Here is a 25,701-nt window from a genome sequence, read left to right on the forward strand (position 1 = left end):
ACCACCACGCGGCCCGTTCGATGCGCGTTCGTTTTTCTCTAGCCAAGTGTATTTTAGCCTGGCAGAGTTTTGGACACTTTCTCGCTAGAAGACGAGAAAGAGAAATAATAGTCGCTCGCCGCCATCACTGTGGGAACTCGACGGATTGCTACGCGTTAACTTGAGCGCAACCTCTCCGGAAAGTCTTGTCTCGCCAGTGTAGGATACCGAGCAGTATGCGTATGGTTCTCTGTGGACCAAGTGTCTCACGTTTTCTTCGATATTCCTTGGGTAGCCAAATTAGGTGCCCAAAGTAGGCATTCGATTGTGGCCAACATGCTTTCCCTTGCGTATCTTCATTTAAGTTCCCCCGCCGGACAAAAGGCGGAAAAAAACACGTTGCCCCCCAGCGCATCACATTGTCGCATGGTGAAAGTTCGAGTTTGTTGCTACTTCATTTGCGGAAAGTAATGGGCCCCAGGACGCTTCATTTGCCGGATACTCGTATTATATTATTGCGATAGCAATTATATGGACACTGCAGGCGCATTCCTGCCGTCGCCGTCGCCCTCATGTTCCATATAAAGTCCAAGGGCCATAACCTTGTGGCCGCGCGCCGCATGCTGTATGTGCGAATGAAAACGTGGTGGGGGAAGGCATGGGTGAGCCGATGGTGGCGGTTCAGTATTGTGTGCGCAAGGGAGAAAAGCGGGGAGGAAGCGCGCCGCCTTCCATCGTGCGCGATACGTCAGGGGGAGTGGAGGGAGGGGTGGCGGGCGTTAGGATTCTGTGATCTCTGAATCTGTGATTGCGCAACATGTTTATTTATCGTGGTACCACTACTACGAGCCTGAAATATGACGGCGAAGCTTACATTGGAGACATTCGAATTCACCCCCCCCCCCCCAAAAAAAAGCAAAGGCCGTTATTTCCGCCGAAAAGGTGTTGACTTTTTTTAGACCGTCAGGGGTCATTACTCATCGAATTTGCTAAACCTGAAGAGACTATCAATCGTTTCCGATATTGTGAAACGCCGGATCGGCTGCGTGTCGCAATCCATAACAAACGACGTGGAAAATTGACGAATGGGGTCATCTTGCTCCATGACAATGCCCGTCTCAACGTCGTTGATGTGGTTAGCATAAAATTGGCAAAGTTCAAGCGGGAAACGCTGCAACAACGGCCATACAGCCCAAACTTGTCGCCTTGCGACTTCCACCTCTTGGGGCAATTGAAAAAAAACAGGTCAAGGGAACTAGACTCGTGCCCGACGAAGACGTAAAAGAGTCAGTTGCGGACTGTTTCAAGAAGCAATCCAAAGAGCTTTATGAGACGACAATCACGCGACTCGTTAGTCGGCAGGACAAATCTCTAAATGCTCATCCATACTACATTTAAATAAAGCATCCTGTTTGTCATGTATTTGCATTGGCTCACTTTCATTTGACTCGCCCTCGTATATTCTGCAGAACTCCTGCTTTCTATATGTGCTCTCTGTTGCGACTATAGTTTCGGTGCCATTACAACGCACGACCGGTGAGAACTGCTCCTGCGCAATACATTACAACAAATGACTTTTCCCTGGCCTTTCCACCTTTCCACGCGACGATTAGCTTCGTGTACCAAAGTTTGATGGGCCCATTTAGGCCTTCACCGTATTCTGTTAATTGACTTAATTATTATATTTCGCGTTGTCTTAGAGAAGTATTCGTTCACAGTCGTACTGCTTCATTTTAGGAAAAGACGATTAGAAAAAATCATGTTCTTTGGTTTCGGGAAGCTGCGAATTTAACGCAGCTTAATTGGTGGCGATCTTTGTTGTTTGAAGCGACCAATCCTATGTGCTCGGGCTATGTGATGACATGCTAGGTTGAGCTTTAGAGTTTTGTTAATCACATTAAACAAATTTTTTCCGGCTGCATTAACTTTTCTGGTACAATGTCTGGCATCTCGAAAAACAAGGTTAACATTACATTATAGGATTTACGCGCCAAAACCACAATCTAGTTAGGAAGCACGCCGTAGTGCGGGAACTTCAGAATAATTTGGACCACCCGGGGTTCCTCAAGGTGCACCTAAATCTAAGTACACAGGTGTTTTCGCCTCCGTTGAAATGCGGCTGCTGTGGCCGGGATTCGATCTCGCGACTCCATGCTTAGCAGCCCAACACCATAGCCGCTAAGCAGCGACGGCGGGAGAAGAAAGAATAAAAAAAGAAGGTTGTTGCAGCGTGAACGACCTTCCACGTCGTCAAGGCATGCACGAAGCGTGCTCGTGACACTTCCTGTTCACTTTCAGCCTCTTCATGCATTTGGGTGACATCACGCTTCCTTTGAACGTTCGGACCATGCTTACACTGTAGTCCGTTACAGCAGGACACGAGGCTACTCGTTATTAACGTACAAGCAGTCAACAGTCAATCATAATGATGAGCTTAAGAGTTTAACAAAGGCCAGGAAGATTTCATATCATTCGCTGGAATTGTAGAATTCCCCCCGCCCCCCAAAGACGTAACGTGAAATATGAAAGAAGGGTACAATAAGCAAAATGATACAAAAGTATATCCATACGAGAAAAAAAATTGAAAAAAGAAAGTGTAGCAGAGCGTGGTTTCGATCCATGGACCTCTGGTTTATGGGCCCAGCACGCTTCCACTGCGCCACTCTGCTGGACGCCGACGCAGCCGATTTTGTCGTCTGCAACACACGTGCACACAGTGCAAGCGCATTTACTTTTCCACACGAATGAAGCCTGGACGGCAAAACCGAAACTACGACTTCGCTTGCAGGTTACATATTTCTGCGCTTCACTCAAACTTCGACTGTGGGTATACCGTTTCTTTGTTTTATTAGGGAGTTTTTAGCTGCCGCTGGTAGTGCCACCTAGTAACGTAGAGTAAATAAAGAGGCGGCACAAAGCTTTAACTTAAGTGCTGATGCAAAGCGTCGGCCGCGGCGTAATCGTAAACAAGCAATTTTATGGTTTTCCTGTGACGAGAGCGCGCTTAGGCAACATTAAAAAATTTTCAAAAGCGTTCTAGTTGAACAAAGCGTTATAAGATGTCTCTGCCCGCGTTGCTTTTGCCGTCCACGACTCCGGTAATCGGGTATTCCAAGGAGTAATAGCTTTTAGGTTTAACTTCCGCTTAATTTTTAGGGAAGAAGCGCACCGTTACTACGAATAAATTTGTGAAATTCGTGGATTTCTTAATTTATTCGGATATGCTAGGGCCACTTTTCGGGTATTACAAACAAATGGGAGGGTGTTTATTGAACAATAAGTAAACAAGAAATCTACCCGAGTTGTCATTAACAGCATCATCAAGAAAGGAAATGAGTATTGAAATTACAAGAATAAAAATAAGCAGGCAATTGTATACGTTATGTAATCAAATCGAAGTTAAAAAAGGCTCTTCAGCTATCGCACGAATGTGTCGTGTCTGTTTCGAAGTCTTCTGGCTAGTTATTCCAATGACGAAAGGCACACTGGTGTTTCAGTCGTCATGTTTGCGTTTCAGTTAATTGTCCGTTTTTGTTAGTGTGGTTCACCTTCAGTTTAAAAGGCAGATGCAACGAAATATTTGACAGCGTAACATCGTTTAGTTTAAAGTGACACTAAAGAGAAAAATTATTTCTTCTGCATCAGTACATTGCTCTTCCACAACACCAACAAAGTTTTAAAGCTTTTCCCACTGCTTTCACCAGAGCTTCCTTACTTTTTGGTCCTAGTTCATTATTCAGCCTAACGGGAACCTCGTCTAGCCCTGTGGCAGTGCGCTTAGGAATTTTCTCTTCTGATTTCTTCCAGTTGACATTTGTCAGCACCAGCTCCTTTTCCACTTGGGTCTCTTTCATGCTCTTTTTTTCTTCAAATACAACCTCGTCATTGCCTTGGAAAGATTCGGCTGTTACTTTTCGGATGTAATTTATTGCCGCTTCTCCTTCCAGTCTGTTTTCATCTTCGTCTAGGATATGTTGTGTTGTTGTTGACTTCCTGCCTAATAATCTTATGTGGTTCCAAAATATTCTAGGTGCGGCCTTCTTTTTCTCACGTATTTCTGACAACCAACGTTCACTTTCACCTTTTAATTTTGCTTGCACCAGTATTTGAACCATAGACTTTTCTCCAGGTATATTTCCCATTTACCGGTTACTTCATCCTGCGGCAATTGCGCCTTCTTTGCCTGCCTGTGCTCTCTAGATGCTTTCTGTCGTTCAGCGATTGCTTCTCGTGTCTCCCTGTTCCACCAGCTTTTCGGTTTCTTTTTCCTTTCCAACGAACATGTTGTTTCTCTTTCCGTATTTCTGTCGTTATTACACTTAGAAGCACACCATACTCCCACTCTTTACTTGGCCATTTGCCAAGTTCTTCCTCGACTCTAATGACTATATTTGCTATTTGTTCAGCGTTCTAATCTGGACTGGCCAGTGTGCGCTTTTTGCTCTCTTTCCCAACTACATATCCCATTTTTAAAATGATGCGTTTATGGTCACTCCCTATGCTGCTAAACCCTTCCTCATCGATGACCATTTCTCTCAACTTATCATGAATTCCTTCTGTCATCAGACAGTAATCAATGGTCGATTGCCGGTTTCCCACTTCCCACGTGGTCTGCCCTTCACACTTAGGCCCTGCATTCACGATAACGAGGTTATGTTGCTCACAAAGGTGTAGCATTGACTTTCCGTAGTTGTCGGTATAGCCATCTAAATCCTGTATGTGGACATTCCTGTCACCTAATAGGACAACTTCAGCACCATTCCCGAAACCCTTAAGATGAAGCTTTAGCTCGGGTGCTCCTATCTAAATACATCTAAAAGGAGAATTCGTTTTTCTTGGCAACCACAGCACCAAATTTGACGGGGTTTGTTGCATTTAAAAGAAAAACTTAAAATCTAGTGACTGTTGGTTTTGAAGTTTCGATTTACGTCGTCAATTTTTTTTTAAATTGGCAAAAATCGTAAATTTTCAGAAAACGAAACTATCAAGTTTACAACTAACTCAGCAAGAATAGGCGATATCGCAATTCTGTGAATTGTGCCTAATAGCACATCTAAAGCGGAAAAATTTGACATATTATACATGGCTCTCAAAAAATTTATTAATATGTAATTACAACTTTTGCAGAACCCTCGTAAACAACGTAACAAACTCACGCAAGATGTAAAATGACATAAAATTTGTCCGCTTTGAATAATCTAATGGATGCCGCTTACAGAACCGCGATATCTGTTCTTGATGCAGAGCTATTAGTTTGTAAACTTCGTGCTTCATTTTTTTTTCAAACTTCTGAATTTTTGTAAATCTCTAACAAAATTCAAGCCCTAAATCAAAATTCCGCTTCCAACGGTCACTAGAATTTAACTTTCACTCTCAAAAGCAACAAATTTCATTAAAATCGGTCCAGGGGTTATCTCAGAAAAACGTTTTTGCGTTTTTACATGTATTTGAATAGGCCGCGTCGGAGTTGGGCACGAGCTAAAGCTTCCTCTTAATATCAGCGCTTATGCATTCCACCAACTCTTTGTTCTCTGTGCAATTATTTCCCGTCCACAAATACGTAACGCCCCGCCAAGTTTTTTTCCCGCTCATTGTACCTGATAACCAAAGATGCTCTTGACATTTTGAATTTACTCTTTTCCATTTTGCTCCCTGATGGATGAGCATTCCGACTCCCCCTCCCTTTCTTTCCGAATTAGTTCTGTTGCACCCTTCCCAAACATAATTCTCAATAACTGGCGGCTCTTCTGATTCTCTAAGGTGCGTTTCTGTAACCGCATACACCCCTATTTGTACGCTATTTAACTGCTCCTCAATCTCTACCCACTTTTCCTTTCTTCTGCCGCCCTGCATGCTTATGTAGCCTATTGCATGGCGAGCTCTCTTTCTTGCTTTCCTCCTTTTTCTGTTATCGTCGGTGATGCTCTTCTGAGGTTCCCCTAGGGGACCTTCTTCATTACTACCTACTCTGGCCTCCTGAGCGCCCGTGGGCCACCTAAAAAAGCAACAGCGCGACCACCAAGTCGCCAGCCCACTTCTCGTGCCAGCCTGCAATTGAAGAGGATCCCGTCTCATTTAAAACCACCACACCTTCTCACTCCCCTGTTTACTTCGACAACCTCGAAGCCTTTCTCTCGGCTCATTTTCCATATCGCCTCATTAGCAGCCACTACAGCTCTTTGTACGTGACTGTCACGCACAGGCACCTCCGGTACCGTGCACACCACGATCTGCACCTGAGGGGATAGCTCGCGCAAGTCATCCACCCCCTTTGCCAAGCGCTGGCCTAGTCCTGTCCCTTTCCTGTTTAGGACGTCACTTAGCCCACCTGCTACTATGACAAGGTTGCGCTAGTGGGCATTTTCCGCGAGCTTTTCTTTTGCTCGCTCCATGATAGAACCCAGTGTCCGCCCTGGAAATGTCCCTACCGCCACTCTTTTATCGCCTTTCACCCTCTCCACAATTACTTTTAAGCACCCTGCCAGGTTTGAGTCGCCGGCGATGATCACCCTTTCACTCTCTCCTTCCTCTCCCTGCTTCCCTTCGTCCTTTTCCGCGTGATTCGAACTCGACAAGGGGCATTGTCCCCTGGCTCCTGCTTTTCCCGCGTGGCGGCCTCAAGGTAGGTGCCACTCTTTCCAGCTAACTCTTCATCACGCTGCACGCATTCAGCGTACTTTGCTGACACTCCCTCTCCTGTCACGTCGGGGGTCTGCGTTCCATTGTCACGCACATTCTCGTTCACAATGGCGGCCCTGTTCAGCTTTTCCCCGGCTGCTTCAAGTTTCTTTTCAACTACCTTTCCTACATCACGCTCCCTGTTTAGCTCATTTTTTGAGCTCTTGCACCTGTTTGCCAAGCTCTTCCTGGAAAACCTCCATTTTGTGCAGCCTAGTATCGACATCACATTGTGTGCCGGTTGCTTCGACGCCCTCTCCATTCTCATCCGTCTCCTCATCTGCTTGAGGGACCCCGCCGCGCACTGCCTGCTTTCCAGTCTTTCTCGCCATGTATTGCACGGCTTTTTGCAAATACTATAATACTATAATAATGCTACTACTGATGCAAATACTGTTATACTATATCAATGCAGAGCACGTGCCTTTTAGCAAAAACCGATACGCACATGATCCAAATCCTCAAAATGCCGCAAGGCAACTCTCGCCACTGTTTCAAAAGCAACCAATGCCGCGGAGACCGAAGGTATGACACGCTCTCGCACGTGCTCAACCACGCGGCCACGCTCTCACTTTTCTACCAAAACACTCATAGTAAAACCACTAATAGCTATTAGCTTTGCCACTTCCAAGCTACCATTTAAAGACTACAAACGCTCAACGTGCCAACCGACTGCACGTGTACAAGCACGTGGCGCGAAAGGACGCTTTAACCATCCTGCAAAACCGAATGTACACGAAACACACCCGCTCACCCGAATTACGAGAGACAAGGACAAAAGAAGAAAGAAAAAGGAAACCACCCAACTACTATTTAAAGGCAGAAAAATCAGCAATCAAAAACAGTAGCAAGCTCAAAGCAAGCACAAAAACGTATGATTTCGTCGCCGCCACGGAGCCCCGAAAAAACTTATGTCGTTAATGAAACCTATGTCGCCACCTGTTGGTAGCTGCAGAAAGTGGCAGAAAGCAGCTGTTCGGTGAAAGTCGAAGCCACTGCCGATATACTGTTACCGCGTGCTGTCCCGCCATCACGCCTCTCCGAACGGCTGCTTTCTGCGGCTACCAGCAGGCGGCGACAGAAGTTTGTGCTACTGTGACCCCACGTGTAGCATAACCTCAGCCGGTCGCCGTAGTTCAGGTGAGAGATGATAACAGTATTGGTAGCAAAAATGTGCAGGGAAGCGATTGATATAACCTGCAGTCATTGAAAGCGTAGGTAATGGTACAATATAGCGATAGAGGTTTTAAATGCGAAAGATCGAGATGAGACAGGCAAATGACTAGATGCATGGCGATATATGTAGTAAAACCTGAACAAATCAAGCGGGTTAGGTGACGCTTTGCCTCCGACCTGCTTCAAAGGGGATGCTATTAACATCATCATCATTGTGCCGTCTTATCAGCGACTGTTTGCATCTGTGCAAACATCTCAAAATCTTTGCATCTTCAGGTGCCCAAAAACATGGCGCCTGGAAGATATTGAAGAACCGCTTTAAAAATAAAGGTTAAAAAGAAAACACTAGGTTTAGAAAAAAAAAATGTAGCAGAGCGTGGTTTCGATCCACGGACCTCTGGGTTATGGGCCCAGCACGCTTCCACTGCGCCACTCTGCTGGACGCCGACACAGCCGATTTTGTCGTCCGCAACACACGTCTACACATTGCAAACGCCTTTACATTTCTACACGAACGAAGCAAGGTAAATATACCTGGTAGCGAAGCTTCCATAGCAGCCCATACGTTCAAAACATGGCGGTCCATCGGCGGATGGATGGATGGATGGATGTTATAAGCGTCCCCTTTGGAACGGGGCGGTGGGTTGCGCCACCAAGCTTTTGCTACTATGCTGCCTAATATCCTACCTAGGTTAACCAATGAAAAAAAAAACACTATAAACTACCGCGTCCAAACTTTCTGATCCCCTATTGCGAATTAATTGTGCTTTTGTACGTCTCCGTCTTTTGTCGTTTCCCTACTTTTCTTCCACCAATCCTCCAATCGTCTCTTATGGCGTTTTTCACTGGTCGATTCGGAGCAGGATTTCCTGCTCCGCGGCAACGAATCCGAATTTCACTGGTCGATCTGGAGCGGGTTCGCGCGTTCCACTGGTCGTTTCGGATCAACTCGCTCCGCGCCGGATCGCTCTCACTTGCTCCGCCGCCGAGGCGCGGATTCGGGCGGAAACAGCTCGCGTCACTTCCGTCCTCAAGGGAAATCGGTACCCGGTTGGTACGCACAACATTGTGTTGCTTCGCAATATGGCTGCGTACGGTGCTGTGGCAGAGCTCGCGTTTAGCGATGAGAGCTCGGTCGACAGCGATTACGAGGTGACGCAGGTGCTGTACGAAGCCTTCTATGCACGTTGTCCATGCACAATCCTTGCGGGCGCGACATGGAAATGACGGACAGTGCGGCTACCGCGGTCAAATTACGCACGGGGGAGGGCGAGTTTGGTTGCCGTGGAAACGTAGAGTGGAAGTCGGGCATGGTTTCCGGAACCGGTTTGTGCGACGTGTAACGCAGACTTCCTGTATGATCCCCCGCGGAGCGTTCTTGCGCTCCGCTGGCCGACTCGGATTTGTGAAACCCGAGCGCTCGCTCGAGGATTTCGGCGGCCGCTCCAGATCGACCAGTGAAAAACGCCATTACTAATGCCTATTGCGGACCTGTTTGCTTTACCACTGCTCCCGCTGAACCCAAGGGCTTCAAGGAGGCCAGTGGTGCCTAAATCGACCGCTGGGTAGACGTGTTCACATTCTAATAAAATATGCTCCGTCGTTTCCCTAGCTTTACCGCAGCAAGCACATGCTTCTTCTTCCTTCTTATATCTCGCTTTATAGGTGCGTGTTCTAAGGCATCCCGATCTCGCTTCGAAAAGTAATGAGCTTCCCTTTAAGTTATCATAAATGGTTTCTTTCCTGATTTCGTTTTTTCCTCTTAAGTAGTTACTCATGGCAGGTTTCTTTTCCATTGCCGCCACCCATGAGATTAATTCAGCCTGTCTGACTTTCCGCTTGACCTTCCTTGTTGCTGTGTTGCCCACCCCACAGGCCGCATACTTGCTGGTCAGCTTCCTAGTTCTTTTCCTCCACTGTGAATCAATGTTTTGCCTGTACAGATACCTGAACACTCTACCAGCCCATTTACTTTCTTCCATATTCCTCAGCCGTTCTTCATACTCAATTTTACTGCGAGCTTCCCTCACTTCAAAACTAGTCGATTCATGGGGCTTAGCGCCATCTGTATGTGGTGGGAACACTTCCGGCGGAAGAGAAAATAATGTGACGCCATATCCGTTAAAAGCAGAAGTGACGTCATGTTGTTTTCGAAGGCGCGAAATTTGTTTTGTTGCCCTGCCTTTGGAGCTATATATTCAAATGTCCCGCCATTCGACTTGATGGGCGTTTCGAGCTTTCAGTGTGGAAAGCGATGCAGGAAAAGGCCAGCCGTACGGTTGTCGAAATCGCATCCCTGCCCAAAACATACTTTCTTTGGAGGCCGACGAAAGCTTTAGATGTAGAGTGCTGATCCTATTGTAGGATGCGAAGCCCGTCAGCCAGCGCAGTCGTGCGAAAACAACTACACAATTATCTGGCGGTCGTAACTCACTACTTTTGACTGAACAGATTAAGAAGCAATGAAGCTACCCGCGTCACCAAATTCAGACAAACTTCGACAAGCAAGAAAGCACAAACTGTGAGGGGGGCGTAATTCAACAGGTGAACTTTACGAGTGCGCCTTTCTGCCCATTTCAAGACATGCATTGCATTGCGAGTGATAATAGCGTCAACGCCCCCTGTAGCGATGGGCGCTGAAACGAAATGCATTTATTAATAATAATAAAATTAAATAATCTTGTATTTTCTTAACTCTTCACGAATATATAAAATTGAGTAGGAATTTTATTTTCGTTGAATGAATCTAACTGTGTCTTGCTTGAATTAAAAATGCGTTTTTCTTTCCCAATGTTCGTTCCCTCCAAACATAGTCGCGCTTCAATCGCGGCTCCCATAACCCCCCATGCTGATGTCGGTGACAATCTGTACCGAACCGCTTTTCGCCCGAAGCTTCGCGACCTATTTCAATCGACCTTGAATGAAGCGTGGCGGGTGGTGACGCCGCCTTGAAGTTCCGGCACCGGCTCACCGGCCGTGAAGTCATCGATTTTGACAGCGTCTGCTAGAGCCCGTAATTTTTTAACGACAAAGATAGACTGCACTGTGTTCTAAAGGAGCCAAAGACTGAACATGGAAAGTTTCGCGAACATTTACTGAGCCATCGCCGCCTAACTACAAAAAAAAGTAAATACTTGGAAATCCGTCACGTCAAACCGGCGTACCGGCGCTGAGGTTCCGGCGCAAAATTTAAAAAAAAAAGAACACTTTGAGCTCCATTTTTTCTTCTAATAAGACACCTATTATATCGTGTAATTAACAACCGAGTTTTCAAAAAATAGTTAAAATCAGTCTAAATTGATTTATTATTCGATGCGGGCGAAATGCAAATGCACCCGTGTATACTTAGATTTAGCTGCACGTTGAAGAGCCCCAGTTCGTCAAAATTGATTCGGAGTCCGCCAATACGGCGTGCCTCATAATCAGATCGTGGTTTTGGCAGATAAAGCACTGTCGTTTAGATGTCTTAAATTTATTCATTATTTTGATTTAGTGTCCCTTTAAACATACACTGGGGAGACTCAGTGCAATATTCTACGTTTTAAATGCGAGTGGAAGCGTCACGATAACGTCGCAGAAGTAAACGTTTCGTTTCTGGTATATTGAAACCTATGTCACCACCTGTTGGCAACTGCAGAAAGTGGCAGAAAGCAGCCGTTCGGTGAGGGTTGCCGCCACGTGCCCAAATATGTTGTTGGCGCGTGCTGCCCCGCCATCATGCCTGCTCCTACGGGACACGCGGCAAGCATCCCCGAACGGCTGCTTTCTGCAGCTGCCACCAGAAGGCGACATAAGTTTACGCTAGTGTAACCCCACGTGTAGCACAACCGCAGCCGGTCGCCGCAGTCCAGGTGAGAGATGATGACAGTATCGGTGGAAAAAAATGTGCAGGGAAGCGATGGATATAACCTGGAGTCATTGCAAGCGTAGGTAATGAGGTTTTAAACGCGAAAGATCGAGATCAGATAGGCAAAAGGCTAGACGCATGGCGATAAATGTAGCTAAACCTAAACAAATCAAGCGGGCTAGGTCACTCTTTCTCCGCCCTGTTTCAAAGGGGATGCCAACAAACATCATCATCATCATTGTGCCGTCTTATCAGAGATCTGCATTTCCATAAAGAAAGCAAGTTCGGATTTCATATAAGCCACAAATTGACTACGGAAGGTAAGTATTGCATTGAACGAGATAGACTCCAAAATGTGATATTTCTGCGATATTTTGTGCACAACAGTGCAGCAGCAGGCGCAGAATATGCAGGTCCCTGTAGTAGTCTGTCCTAGCTATCATGCATCACGTTTTTTTTTTGTTATTTAAGGACCATTCTATGCGAAGATAACAAAATGCCTATTGTTAACGGTCGAATAGAATAGCCGCCAGTAATCTTTGTTTTTGTTGATGCCATTCAATGCAATTCAATTAATCGCAATTAGCTTTTGCTTTAATTACTGTTCTGAATGCTGTGCTGTAAATGAATTTGTAGGAAATTGAAAGAAACATAACGCTGTCATGGTTCCAGCCAGGTACTGTTTGCCCGTTCTTGTTCTTTGTTTTTCTTTTTTTTTTACCAGGTAACTGATGGTTGAGGCGTCATGGAAAGCGTGCGCTCGCTAACTTCAGTGGAGCGTGTTGTAGAGAGCGCTGGTTTTTGATGCGGACGAACAGTTATGCAGTCACGTGACATTTTTATTTCTTGCGGGCAAAAAGCCCGCAAGAAATAAAAATGTCACGTGACTGCATAACTGTTCGTCCGCATCCCGTCTGCATCCCATAAAGCAGGAAAAAATAAGCGAGCAAGGAAGTACCTGGCTGAAAATAAGTTTCTTTCACTTTTCCACAAATGTTTCATTGGCAGCGCGCCATTCAGAGCAGTATTATATTTAAAAAACTGCTTGCAATTAAATAATAAATTGTATGAGAGCAACAAAAAATTACTGGCCACTGCTCTGCTCGACTGTGAACAATATGTAGCTGGTTATCTGCGCGTAGAATGACCCATGTTTTTTGAACACCTGATGCGTGATAGCCCGAACATCCTTTGTGTGCGTGCGCGCCGCTGTGTTTAAGACGTTTGCATTTTCAGGTGTGCAAAAATATGGCGCCGGGAAAACATTTAAGGACCTCATTAAAAATAAAGTTTAAAAAAGAAACACTAGGTTTTAAAAAAATAAATGTAGCAGAGCGTGGTTTCGATCCACGGACCTCTGGGTTATGGGCCCAGCACGCTTCCACTGCGCCACTCTGCTGGACGCCGACGCAGCCGATTTCGCCGTCCGAAACAAACGTGTGCACATTGCAAAGCCCACTTCCTTTTCTACATGAATGAAGCCTGCACGGCAAAACTGAAACTACGACTTCGCTTGCAGGTTCCACATTTCTGCGCTTCACTCAAACTTCGACTGTGGATACACCGTTTCTTTCTTTCATTAGGGAGTTTTAAAACGGCCGCTAGTAGTGCTATCTGGCAACGTAGAGTAAATAAAGAGAAGACGCAAAGTTTTAACTTAACTGCTGATGCAAAGCGTCGGCCGCGGCGTAAAGGTAATCAAGCAATTAGAGACTTTTAGCGTATCCGCTATTCCGGCAAACGCGTGGGCGGTTTGGGTGGATTACCGGATGGCAGGGGGCGTAAGTGTGAGCGGCGGGAGCAATGTAGCCACCTGGTGTTGTAGAGCTCAACCAGGCAAACACAGAGCTAAAATTGCAGTAACCTACCTTATTCTGCTTCGCTGCTGGTGCAAATGTCTGCACCGGCGTAATTGTGTTCATAATTACACTGCTATTGAAAACTTACACCCCAGCTAAGAAGAATATAGTAATTTTCTTTGTGTTTAGGTGGTTGAGCTTTGCGCCACCAGCTGGCGCCACCAATCTGGTCGCTCACGTTTTTTTTTTTTTTTTTAAATTCAGCATTGATTTAGACACAGTGAAGGTCTTGGATGGCAAGGCTAAAGGCAGTACATTGTCTGCCTGACTAAGGCCCTGTCACCCATACATTGCTCAACAGTGCGGTAGCATACAACATACAGATAGTATACACACATATCAATAGCGTGGATTAGACATACATAGCATACATTGCAAACATACGTGCACTAAATACAACAATCACTATACAACTTTCTAAGTAGAAACAGTTTAGGATCAACAGAGTAATATGAACACGAAAAAAACTTTATAGATATACAAGCACAAAATGAAACGCACTTAAAATAATTGTACACAAAACACACAAAAAACCAATTAGCACAATGTCAATCAGAAGCCCCCCGTTTATCCGGCAAACCGCCCGCGCTTGCCGGTATACCGGACGCACTAAAATTCTCTATTATTTTATTATTTTCCTGTGACGAGAGCGCTTACGCAACATTAAAGTTATTTCAAATTCGTTCTAGTTGAGCAAAGCGTTACAAAATGTCTCTGCCCGCGTTGCTTCTGCCGTCCACGACTCCAGTAATCGGGTATTCCAAGGAGTATTAGAGAGACCTTTAGCGGGTACGCTATTCCGCTAAACGGGAGCGGTTTGGGCGGATTGCCGGATTTGCGGGGGCAAACGTGAGCGGCCGGAGCAATCCAGCCGCCTGGTGGCGTAGAGCTCAACTAGACAAATACAGAGCTAAAATTGCAGTAACTCACTATATCCCGCTTCGCTGCTCGTGCAAATTTTCGACAACGGCGTAATTGTGAAGACGATTACGCCACTGTCGAAAATTTACACCAGCAGATAAGCAGAATATGGTAATTGGCTTTGCGTTTGTTTGGTTGAGCTTTGCATCACCAGCTGGCGCCACCAATCTGGCCGCTCACGTTTGCGCCCCCGCTCAACCGGCCAACCGACTCTCCGCTTCATTTTTAGGTAAGAAGCGCACCGTTATTAGTACATATAAATGTCTGAAATTCGTGGAGTGGCTAGCTCATTCGGGTACGCTAGGGGCACTTTTCGGACATTACAAATAAATGGAGGAGAATGTTTATTGCGCAATAAAGAAAGAAAAATGCGCCAGAGTTGTCATTAACAGCAGTAGCAAGAAAGCAAAGTATGATAGAGGGCTTTAGAATAGGGGCCCCAATAGTTTGGGGCCTCAAACAGCTTTGCGGGTGTTAACGTTGGAACACGCAGGAGTGAAGAGTTTTAGAATAGGGCTTTGCGTTTGCGGATAGAGTCTTGCGCTGACAGCGCCACAACGGCGTCAAAGAAAAGCTATTATAAATAATAAATAAAATATACCATTTTAAGATACGAATAATAATTTTGACTTGTGTGTATTCGCGTTTAATTACAATTTAGAGTGTTTTTTTCTGTCAGCTGCAAACAATTAGTCGAGCTTAGTTTTGAGCAAAGCAACTTTACGTGCCTTCACCAGCCAATCTTAGCCGCCACAAAATCCACAATCGAATTCGGAATCAGCGGCGTCTAAATAATCAATCTTCATAACACACGCTTGTTGAGACAAAGCGACAACCGCAGTCACTTCTCCTAACTTGCGAACTTCACGCGTTACCATAAATCGAACCCAGTTTAGTGCCAGATTAGAGCCGTCGCTTCGATTGTGCCGCCATGTTTGCTGACGCAAAGCTTTTGGGGCCGCTATTTGGGCTCCCGCTAAATCAGCGTTCCCAACAAAAAACCCAAACGCAGTTTGCGTCTCGCGCATGCGTAGTGGCTTCGACGCTATTTCGTTGGGGCCCCAAAACGTTTGGGGCCCTTACTCTAAAACTCTTCAGAAGAATAAAAATAAGCAGGCGAATGTGTATATACTACATAAATTGAACTTAAAAATGCCTCTTCAGCTTTCGCACGAATCTGTCGAGTCTATTGCGAAGACAGTCTTGTGGCAAGTTATTCCAATGACGAAAGGCACACTGGTGTTTCAGTCGTCATGTTTGCGTTTCAGTTAAATGGAAGCTGAAAGCTTTTCCAGAAAAAAAGGGGTGAAGAGCAGTACGTCGTGTTTTTCAACCCTCTGAATTCGAATATCGCATCGAAATTGAGCGAAAGAAAGTGCAAACATATTTTATTTCGACGAAAGTGCAGCAGCAGACACGCCCAGCTCGCGCGCCTCGTTTCCGCCTGTGATTGGTCGGGCGCCTCGTGACGTCAACAAGAGTGTTCGTCCGGACCGCCTGCTGCCGCCACACACGAAGCACGGTGCAAGGTAGTTTGGTGCTGTTTTGCTGAGACGGTCTTGGAAAATTTTGAGAGCTTGCGTTTCTCTGAGGAGTTCGGCGTTAAGTCCGAACCCCATGAGAGCGACTTCCCGCGAGACGGCGACGGCTTCGAGCGACAAAACGGGCCGTCGCTCTAACAGATCGCTCGGTGTTGTTGCTCGTTTCTCGAAATCTAGAACTCGTCGCTCGTCGCCCGGAAGTGCTATGAGCGACTAGCCAATAGTGCGAAGCCGGAACTGGATGTACATAACTCAAATACTACTGTTTGTCGCACGGAACGAGCAAACTATTGAATTTTACATGTGCAAGAATAAGAACCTAGTGCAAGACCTTCAGAAATATTTTATGCTCCCTTTTCAGTAAAATACATCAACTTAAATTGATAAAGCATGCGTCACGCTAGTTTCGGCGCGTATATTGCTGCCCTCATACCGGGAAGTCGTCGCTCAAAGCCGTCGCTCGCGTGGAGTTCGGCTTGCAGGCGACGAGTGAACGCGACAGCCATTGCCTCGCTTGTCGCGCTGTCGCTGTCGCGTACAAGATCACTTGTAAGGGGTTTATACTTTACTCCCTACATGTACGAGCCGATTGCGAAGAGCCGGCCTCTCCAAGAAGCAAAAATTTTGGTGCAAGCACTGCTTTCCACGCCAACGAAGGCGAAGTGTTAGCATCTCCTTGTGTTGCAAATGTTCTTTGGCGACAGGCACGTACCCAAGGGGGGGCCCGGGCCCCCCCCCCGAAATTAAGACGCATACCCCCCCTCCCCCCCCCCCCACGCCACCATTGCTCATACACATTCTTAAAGCGCCGCCAAATCAGTGTTGAGGCTTGACAGCTATTCAGCGGTCCACATTTTGCTGCCTTTCACACTCCTTTTGGATGGCGGCAGTTATCGGCGTCTCCTGGGATGTTATGGCCAGTTTCCTCATCAATTCGGTGCCCGCGCGAATAACTCGAGATGTATTTAGTTGTCACCGTCTATTCAAAGGTCAAGCCCATTGTTGTTGCTTCGTATATTCAACCTTCCTCGTTTAGACTGATCCAGAGGCCAGGAAAGGGATTCAGTTCGTGGTCAGCTGGTCTGTGTGCACGTGGAGCGAGTTGCGGCCTAAGAAAATACCAATTGCCTTTAACCTTTCTTTTTGTTCCATTATTTCCTCGAGTGACGGCTCGCCGCGACGCTGACAGATCCTCGGAACGATACCCGTGATATGGGCTAGATAAGGTGGAAAATAAAATGATGCGAGACAGCATCCATCATCAATCCCTGCAATAACCCTTAAACTCTTAGGCAATATGACAGTCACCCGTTAAAACAATAGTCGCAAGGATTTGAGAAATTAGGCGATCTCCTAAGAGAGAAAGATAGCCAAGGCAACAGCCAAACAGGAAGGAAAAGCGAAAATTAACAATTGTAACCGTTGTTTATGAAAACATTCATGGATCAACATCTTTTTATTTAAGAAGGAAGTAGAGAAAACACCGCCGGAAATGGAGGACAATTCCGTGTGTTCTGAATGACGCTTCTACAGTTATCATTAGAGCCGCTTAACGTTGCCATTTCTCTCCTGTTCTTATGTAAATGTTTTTCTAACCTTCCGCGGTGGGAGCAGAGAATTGCAGCTTCCTGCGCCATGCACGGTTGTACGCGGCTCGCTGGCACGCATCGTTACGTAGCTTCCCAAATAACAATACGAGTCGGTTGTGGCACTTGTTACAGCAGTGAACAAGGGATCCAAAACAACTGTGATTGTTCCGCAAATGTATATTTTTGTATATTTCTTCCAGAGCTAATTCAAAAAGCGCTACTATAGTCGGATACAACTTAAGAGGAAGCTTTAGCTCGAGCCCAACTCCGACGTGGCTTATTCAAATACACGTCTTTCTGAGATATTCAAACGTCTTTCTGAGATAGCCCCTGGACCGATTTTAATAAAGTTTGTTGGATTTGAGAGATAGAGCTAAACTTTAGTGACTGTCAGAAGCGGAATTTCCATTTAGGGCCTGAATTTTGTTAAAAAGATTTTCAAATATTCGACAGTTTGAAAAAAATAGAAGCAAGAAGTCCACAAATCCATAGCTCTGCATCAAGAACAGATATCGCAGTTCTGTAAACGGCATCCATTTTGTCCATGTTTGTTGCACACCTCATTGCTTCCGCCGATGAAAAGACTCTTGAAGAATAGCAGACGCTCCGGAGGTATCAAGTACGACGCCATTTTGAAAAGGCCGCATGACGACGATGTTTGCTTCTGTGATTGGCTGGCGGAGTAACACAACTCCGCGTAGTCCGTGTGCCTTTGTTGTCAACTACTGTTTCTTAACGTTTTATTCTACTAAAGGAGTATTTATGTTACACGTTCGCTTCTGTACTTGTTCTTCGCAGTGTTATTCCTGCGCTTCTTTCCTGCGCGAGTCCATTTGACGTGGTTCTTTGTTTGCCAAGTAAGGGAGAAGCGTATAGCACAGGCGTACCTGTAAAGTACACCTTATTTCATTTCTCTTTTGTGGGTTTACGCGTTTTTATGGCAAATGCTGGACGCTATTCATATTGTACTAGTAAAGGTACACCCCCCCCCCCCCCTCATTTGCACAGAAAAGTTACCTTGGGTTGGGCCCCCCCCGAAAAAGAATCCTGGGTACGTGCCTGTTTGGCGAGCATGTTTTTTGCTAAGCTGCATTCAGCGATCCAGTGAGTTTGTTTCCGGGCAAACAACCGTAGTGTTATGTTCCTGCATGTCTCCTCGTAGAACGTAAGGGGTGATTCGATTTTCGGCATTTGTGCGATGCCCCAAAGCTGTCGGCAATCTACACAGACGGTTTAAACGCGGGAAAAGTTTACCGGCTGTTGTAGCACGTGTAGTATAGAACCTTCATCAGCGCGCCATCCGCACGCTATACTCGTAACCGGCGAATTCCGTCGGCTACGTGAGATGGTCGGTTTCTCTATGTGTGCGAGAGAAGGGGGAGCGCAGCGTCCTGGCGTGAGCAGGCTTTCAAACACATGCAAACTTTACGCTTGCACTGCGTTATGGTAGCTACATGCAGGCTGTTTCACAACACACGCGCGAATAGAAAATTCGCGGCGATGAAACCTGCGTCAAGGGTGGGAGATAAACATGCACCTTCCGTTCAGCGTGCTAACACGAAGGAGACGCCGGCATGATCGGCCTACAAGTTCAATTGATGGGGCGCACGTCAACTACCACTCCTATATACACACAAACAAAGGAATGTAGGGTCGAGCGAAGCAGATTAGGACGGCACGCACGCAGAAATAAGCCCGGTCAGGCACGCTCGCGGAGACTGCGAAGGAACGGAACACCAGTGCTGACGTCACTACGCCGCAGTTCCCGGTCTCCGCTCGCATCGTCAGCAACAGCGCGCGGCACTCGACGGGGGGCGGAGCTACAGCGCAATTTTAACCGATGATTGCGTCGCTCCTAAGTGAAAAATCCCCCCAAAAATTTTACATGCATGGTTTATAAGGTTCCCGCATCCGTATATGAGCGTCTTATTGAATTCGACAGACTCTTCAGCTTCCCTTTAATTAATTGCCCATTTTTGTTAGTCCGGTTCATCTTCAGTTTAGAGGCCACTTGCAACGAAATTTTTGACGGCGTAAGAAAGTTTCGTTTAAAGGAACACTAAAGAGAAAAATTATTTCTTCTGCCATCGGTAAATTACTCTTCCACAATGCCAAAAACACCACTCTCACCGCGAGAAGACGCTTGGTAAGGTTAGAAGAAGAATAAGAACGAAAAACACAAAAGGCGGGTGGCGACGCCCCTTTGAACTTCCCGCACCGGCTCACCGGCCGTGACGTCATCGATTTTGACAGCGTCTGCTAGAACCCGTAATTCTTTAGCGGTAAAGATAGACTACAATGTGTTCTAAAAGAGCCAAAGACTGAACATGGAAAGTTTCGCGAACATTTACTGAGCCAACGCCGCCTAAATACAAAAAAAAATAAAATATTTTGAAATTCGTGACGTCACACCACCTTACCGGAGCCGAGGCTCGGGCGCAAAATTTAAAAAAAAGCTTTGATCTCCATTTTCTCTTCTAATAAGAGACCTATTATCGTGTAATTAACAACAAGAGTTTTTAAAGAATGTTTTATAAGTCTAAATAGATTTAGTATTCGATGAGGGCGAAATGCAAAAGCACCTTTGTATTAGGTTCATAGTAGGATGCAACTTTTAAAAAAACGGCAGTTGTCAACCAAGGCGCACGGACCTCGCGGGGTTGTTACTCCGCCAGCCATTCACAGAAGTACAGTGAACTAGAAGTAATGGTTTCTAGTTCACTGTAACAGAAGCAAAGAAATTCGTCTTTACGAGACAATTTCAAGATGGCGTCGTACTCGACGTCTCAGGATTGTCTGCTGTTGTTGAAGAGCCTTTTCATCGGCGGAAGCGATGAGTTGTGCAGCAGACATGGACAAAGTGCATGGAGTCTGAGCGTTTCACGCTTCAAAAGTCCGCGGTACAGTTCATTTCACTGCTGACCCCGTTTCACTCATGAAACTTCACTGCTAACTGCAGTTAAACTTGACGATAAATAGTTGCAGCAAAGGAAGCGTTTTATTTCAGTTCAATAAAGAATTAGGCTTTCAGCGTATAACAGACGAGTGAAAACGTACAAGATTACGCGCTTATAATTTTATTTTTGTGGTTACCGCCTTATTTAGGTAACAGGGAAAGTTTGAAGTACGAACTACTTGCCGCCTCGCAGAGGAACAGCAGCTGGCGGTTATGCGAGCGTGGTCGGGGCTTCGCTGCAGACTTGAGTTGTATCCGACTCTACGTGCACCTTGAAGAGCCCCAGGTGGTCAAAATTTCCCCAGGCGCTGTTTCCCCATGCACTTTCTTGGGTATTTATGTGTCCTAGTAGAACCCGGGAGTGTTAGCCAGCGCCACCACTCACAGACCTTGGCGACGGACGTGGAACGTCCTTTTTGCCGCAGGCGTCACGAGAACGTGATCTTTTTGGGTGAAGGCAACTGGTCAATAAACCCACATATGCTACCTGAAGGCATCAATGTAGCCGTATTCGAGACCCTCGTTATGTAATAAACGAGAAGAAAGGGGGTTAACCGAGGGTCCCGATTTTTATTAGTCATATCATAAGAAGCCAACAAATACTGACACCAAGGACAACATAGGGGAATTTACTTGTTCTTAATAAATGAAATAAAGAAACGATTAATTAATGGAAATTAAAGTGGTTGAAAAAACAACTTCCCGCAGATGGGAACCGAACCCACAACCGAACCAGCAAAGCGTCGGCCGCGGCGCAATCGTAAACAAACAATTATTTTATTATTTTCCTGTGACGAAAGCGCTTACGCAACATTAAAATTATTTCAAATGCGTTCTAGTTGAACAAAGCGTTACGAGATGTCTCTGCCCGTATTGCTTCTGGAAAACCAGTCGGTGACCTGAGAGAGTATGTCACAACATACAGACCTTGTATGGCTCTGCAGAAACTAGTGACAGCCCTACACATATCAACTCTCGCAAGTGGGCCGACCCTTCCATACCTCCCGGAAACAAACTGGGCTTTCTGTCACAGCATTGTCGACCGTGCGCTGTCCCACCTTCGAACGCACACAGCCACAGGGCCAGATGGTACCAACTCGCCTAATTAAACGCATAGGTCTGATCTCCAAGGATCAACTTGCTGGCTTCTTCACCACCGTGTCAGATGACGCGGAGATACCAAAAGAATGGCGACTCGGTAGAGTGGTGCTGATCCCCAAGAAAGGAGGCTACGCAGGTCATCTCTGCGACTGCAGACCGCTGACACTCACTGGCACACTGTACAGAGCCTTTACACACGTGTTAAAGTACTGGATATATGGTTAGGCAGAGTCCAGAGGGTTCCTCCCAGAGCTACAGGATGGCTTCCGCAAGGGCATGCGGTTGGAATACAATCTGTACGTGCTAACGCAGTGTGCCGAGATTGCCAGGAAGGAAAACCGCGGTTTGTTTCGCTGCTTCCTTGACGTGGAGCAAGTGTATGATAATGTATCACATGCTTGTCTCTTCAACTGTCTGAGTGACCTGGGTCTTCCAGAAGCACTACTGTCTACAGTAAGACAGCTGTACAGCAGCAACAAGGTTACGGCGTCCTTTGCTGGGTCATGACGGAATCAGTGGTGTTGTCCAAAGGGCTACGACAAGGCTGCCAACTATCACCAATCCTATACCTACTATAAGTGACCGACCTGGAGAGAGCTATAGTAACGTTTCCGCTTAGCTTCGGCCTGAAATTCAGCACCACAGGGATGGATGAAAATCGCAGGATACCGGGTCTCGATCGCTTTTGCGGATGACATGGTTCTAATGGTTCCAAGAGACATGCAAGCGCTGCTGAACATATATGCATGAGAAATCGCAAAGCTGGAGCTTCGCTACAATGCCGAGAAAGCTGTTGTCCAGCTGGCGGATGTGAAGCGGGGCAGTGAAACGCTAACATTGGCACTGTCAGAAAATGCGCTAGAAGTAGCCTCATCTTACAAATGCCTGGGTGCGACGCTGTGCTCAGGTGGTGTTATGTATAGACAGCACGAGGACAACATAAGGCGGATGGCTCTGCGGGCACAATGTGTTCTCCGATGCCTTTGGGACTTCAACCGACACCTTATGGCCCGCGACATGTGGAAGCTTGTACATGTATGTGCCCGCGCTGACGTTTTGCAATGCCACTGTCTACTTGTCACGTGAAACTAGGGAGTGGTTGGAGCGACGCCAGCGGGAAGTCGGCCGCACTGCTTTGGCATCACACGGGGCGGTAGCCAACGAGGCAGTACAGTGAGACCTCGCGGGTGCTCCACCTTCGAAGCGAGTGAGCCGGCAAGCGAGCTTACCTACCGTGACCGCCTGTATCTTATGCGGAAGGAGCGATCGGTCAGGCAGGTCTTCGATTACTTGACAGCGACATGTATGCGCGCCGACCATGGACAGACCACATGTACGGCCTTGAGAAGAAATGTGGCGTCTTCACGGCCCCCGTACAGGCGGACTCAGTGAATCAATATATCAGGGAGAGAGAGAGAGTGTGTGTGTAATTGTGAAGAGGAAGAGGCGGTATTTTCTACAGCCCTTTAGGGAGCACGATTCAGCGCCCTGGGGAAGGGGAGGGGAACATAAAGAACAAAGAAAAAAGAGAAGAGAGAAAAGGTTGAGGCGATTGCAGAGCCCGGTATCGTAAGACTCCGCTGTCAGCGGTAGCATTGCGGCGCATTCACCATTTACACGACAGCCCTGTGCGCGACCGCGTCAAGGAAAAGGAGGAGGCGCTGTGGCTACATGCGATTAGCGAAAAGACCACAGTGACTCTATATATGGCCGACACAAGGGAGCCATTGGCGTGGTGCCGATCTTTGACAATAGCCCTAGGAGCCGCCTGCTCTTCGAGGCATGAGCTAGGGCACTGCTTGATGAAAAAAGAGAGCGCTACGAAGACGAGGACGAAAGAACAACATGTACGACAGACAGGGCGCCATGACAGGGCGCCATGACAGGGAGCCATGTCGTACATGTCGTTCTTTCGTCCTCGTCTTCGTAGCGCTCTCTTTTTTCATCAAGTATGCTCAACCAACTCGCCCACATCAAGCTTCTGCTAGGGCACTGCGCACGCTGGCGCGCCAACGGAGGATTGCAAGTGAGCAGCCGGATGTGATGTGTCGCGTATGCGGTGGTGCTGGCGAAACTGTGCAGCACATTTTGATGCAGTGCAAGGAAACTGAGCCCCAGTGTCTAGGAGACATTCCCGTCCATGTTGGACTATAGTCCAACATGGACGGGAATAGGCTTCGAGGGAATAGGCTTCGAGGGACGGGAATAGGCTTCGAGGGCGATGGTGGGGAGATTACGAAGGGAGCTCTAGAGCGAACAAAGCGGCGCTGCTTCGAGGGCTACAATTGTGTGAGGAGGTGATCCGGGTGAAGCCTACGGAAGTACGCGAAGTGAGCTGCTAAATCATAATGTGACCCTCCTCTCCCCCCTTCCCCTCTCCCGCTCTTTCGTTTTTTTATTGCCAAGCCGCTGGAAATGCGGCGACAAGTTACAAAGGCACTGCGTTGTCGTCGTCGTCATCATCACCATCTGCCATCCACGACTACCCTCATCGGGTATTCCAAGGAGTAATATATCTTTTACGGATAAGTTAGACTGTCCGCTTAAGTTTTATGGAAGCGCACCGTTATTAGAAATAAATTTGTGAAATTCGTGGATTTGTTAACTTTTCGGATAGGCTAGGGGCACTTTTTGGGCATTATAAACAAATGGAAGGGTGTTTACTGCAATGTACCTGAGTTGTCATTAACAGCAGCAGCAAGAAAGCAAGTAAGTATATGAATTAAAAGAATAAAAATAAACAGGCCAATGTATACGGTATATAAATCGAAGCTAAAAAAGCCTCTTCCGCTTTCGCACGAATGTGACGCGTCTATCGCGAAGACTGTCTTGTGGCAAGTAATTCCAATGACGAAATGCACACTTAGTCATGTTTGCTTTGGCTGATGGTTGATGCGTCGTGAAAACAGTGCGGCCACTAACTCCAGTGGAGCGTATTTGAGAGAGTCCTGCTTTTCGATGCGGGCTAACGGTTAATCACGCGACATTTTTCAATATTCCCGGGCTTTTTTTATCAGCCGGAAAAAATAAACGAGCAAGGAAGCACCTGGCTGAAAATAGGCCAGTATTAAGTTTATTTCATTTTTCCACGAATGCTTCATTGGCAGCGTGCCATTCGGAGCAGCAATTAGAAAGTAGCTAGTTGCAATAATTAATTGATTAATTGAATGACACCAACAAAATATTACTGACCGCTGCTCTACTCGACCGTGAACAATATGGACTTGGTTGGCGTAGAATGACCAGGCTTTTTTTTTTTTTGAACACGTGATGCTTGATAGCTGGGACACCCCGTATATGCGCGCGCGCCGCTGTGTTCAACATGTTTGCATGTTCAGATGCGGAGAAATATGAAGCCGGGAACACATTGAATAACCACATTAAAAATAAAGCTTGAAAAAAAAAAACGCTAGGTAAAAAAAAAAAAAAGTGTAGCAGAGCGTGGTTTCGATCCACGGACCTCTGGGTTATGGGCCCAGCACGCTTCCACTGCGCCACTCTGCTAGGTGATCGCTCAACGTCGAAATTTGCCATTTTGAACATTTTACCAATTCAGTAGATTCAAAATGTTTCATTTTTTGTGAGGATTCTCGCTCAAATTATTTCCAATGCACCGTGGCAGCTGAGGCACTTGCGTGTGCAGCTGCCCGATTAGAAGGGTTCGACCTTATTCACCCATACATCTGTCCTTGGTTTTTTATTTTATGGCCTGCGTTTCCAAGAAACTTCCGGTCTTGACTTTGCGAGCTCGCAGCGAATGAAGCGTGTTTTAAAAGAAGCGTGCATGGGGTGCCCAAGCACATGTATGTATAATTTCTCGAGCAATTTGCGGCGAAAGAATCCGGTAAAATTGAGATTAGCTCCGAACTGCTGAAAATGTGAATTGGTTTCAATCTGTATGTGGGCGTACTACTGCGGCTTTTCCTTTGCTGGGTAGTACGTCGGCGGGTAAAATCGCAGCAACACGGGCGATAAGAGGCTAGATCGAGGGCCTGTGCTTGCAAACGTCGAAAGTGGGAAGCCTTTGGGGTCTTGGAAACTTACACGACCTGAA

General features: G+C 46.5%; 1 protein-coding gene and 3 non-coding genes across 4 annotated transcripts in view; all 4 read right to left on the reverse strand.

Annotated features, from left to right (window-relative positions):
• Positions 1–25,701, reverse strand: part of LOC126540580 (transmembrane 9 superfamily member 2-like) — an 83,886-nt gene that overhangs the window by 47,864 nt on the left and 10,321 nt on the right. The gene's annotated exons all lie outside the window — the stretch shown is intronic.
• Positions 8,201–8,272, reverse strand: TRNAM-CAU (transfer RNA methionine (anticodon CAU)). Its single transcript has one exon. It is a non-coding gene; the product is annotated as a tRNA-Met (tRNA).
• TRNAM-CAU (transfer RNA methionine (anticodon CAU)) lies at positions 13,008–13,079 on the reverse strand. The gene has a single exon. It is a non-coding gene; the product is annotated as a tRNA-Met (tRNA).
• TRNAM-CAU (transfer RNA methionine (anticodon CAU)) lies at positions 25,080–25,151 on the reverse strand. The gene has a single exon. It is a non-coding gene; the product is annotated as a tRNA-Met (tRNA).

The sequence above is a fragment of the Dermacentor andersoni genome, chromosome 2, assembly GCF_023375885.2.
Source record: "Dermacentor andersoni chromosome 2, qqDerAnde1_hic_scaffold, whole genome shotgun sequence".
Classification (NCBI taxonomy): domain Eukaryota; kingdom Metazoa; phylum Arthropoda; class Arachnida; order Ixodida; family Ixodidae; genus Dermacentor; species Dermacentor andersoni.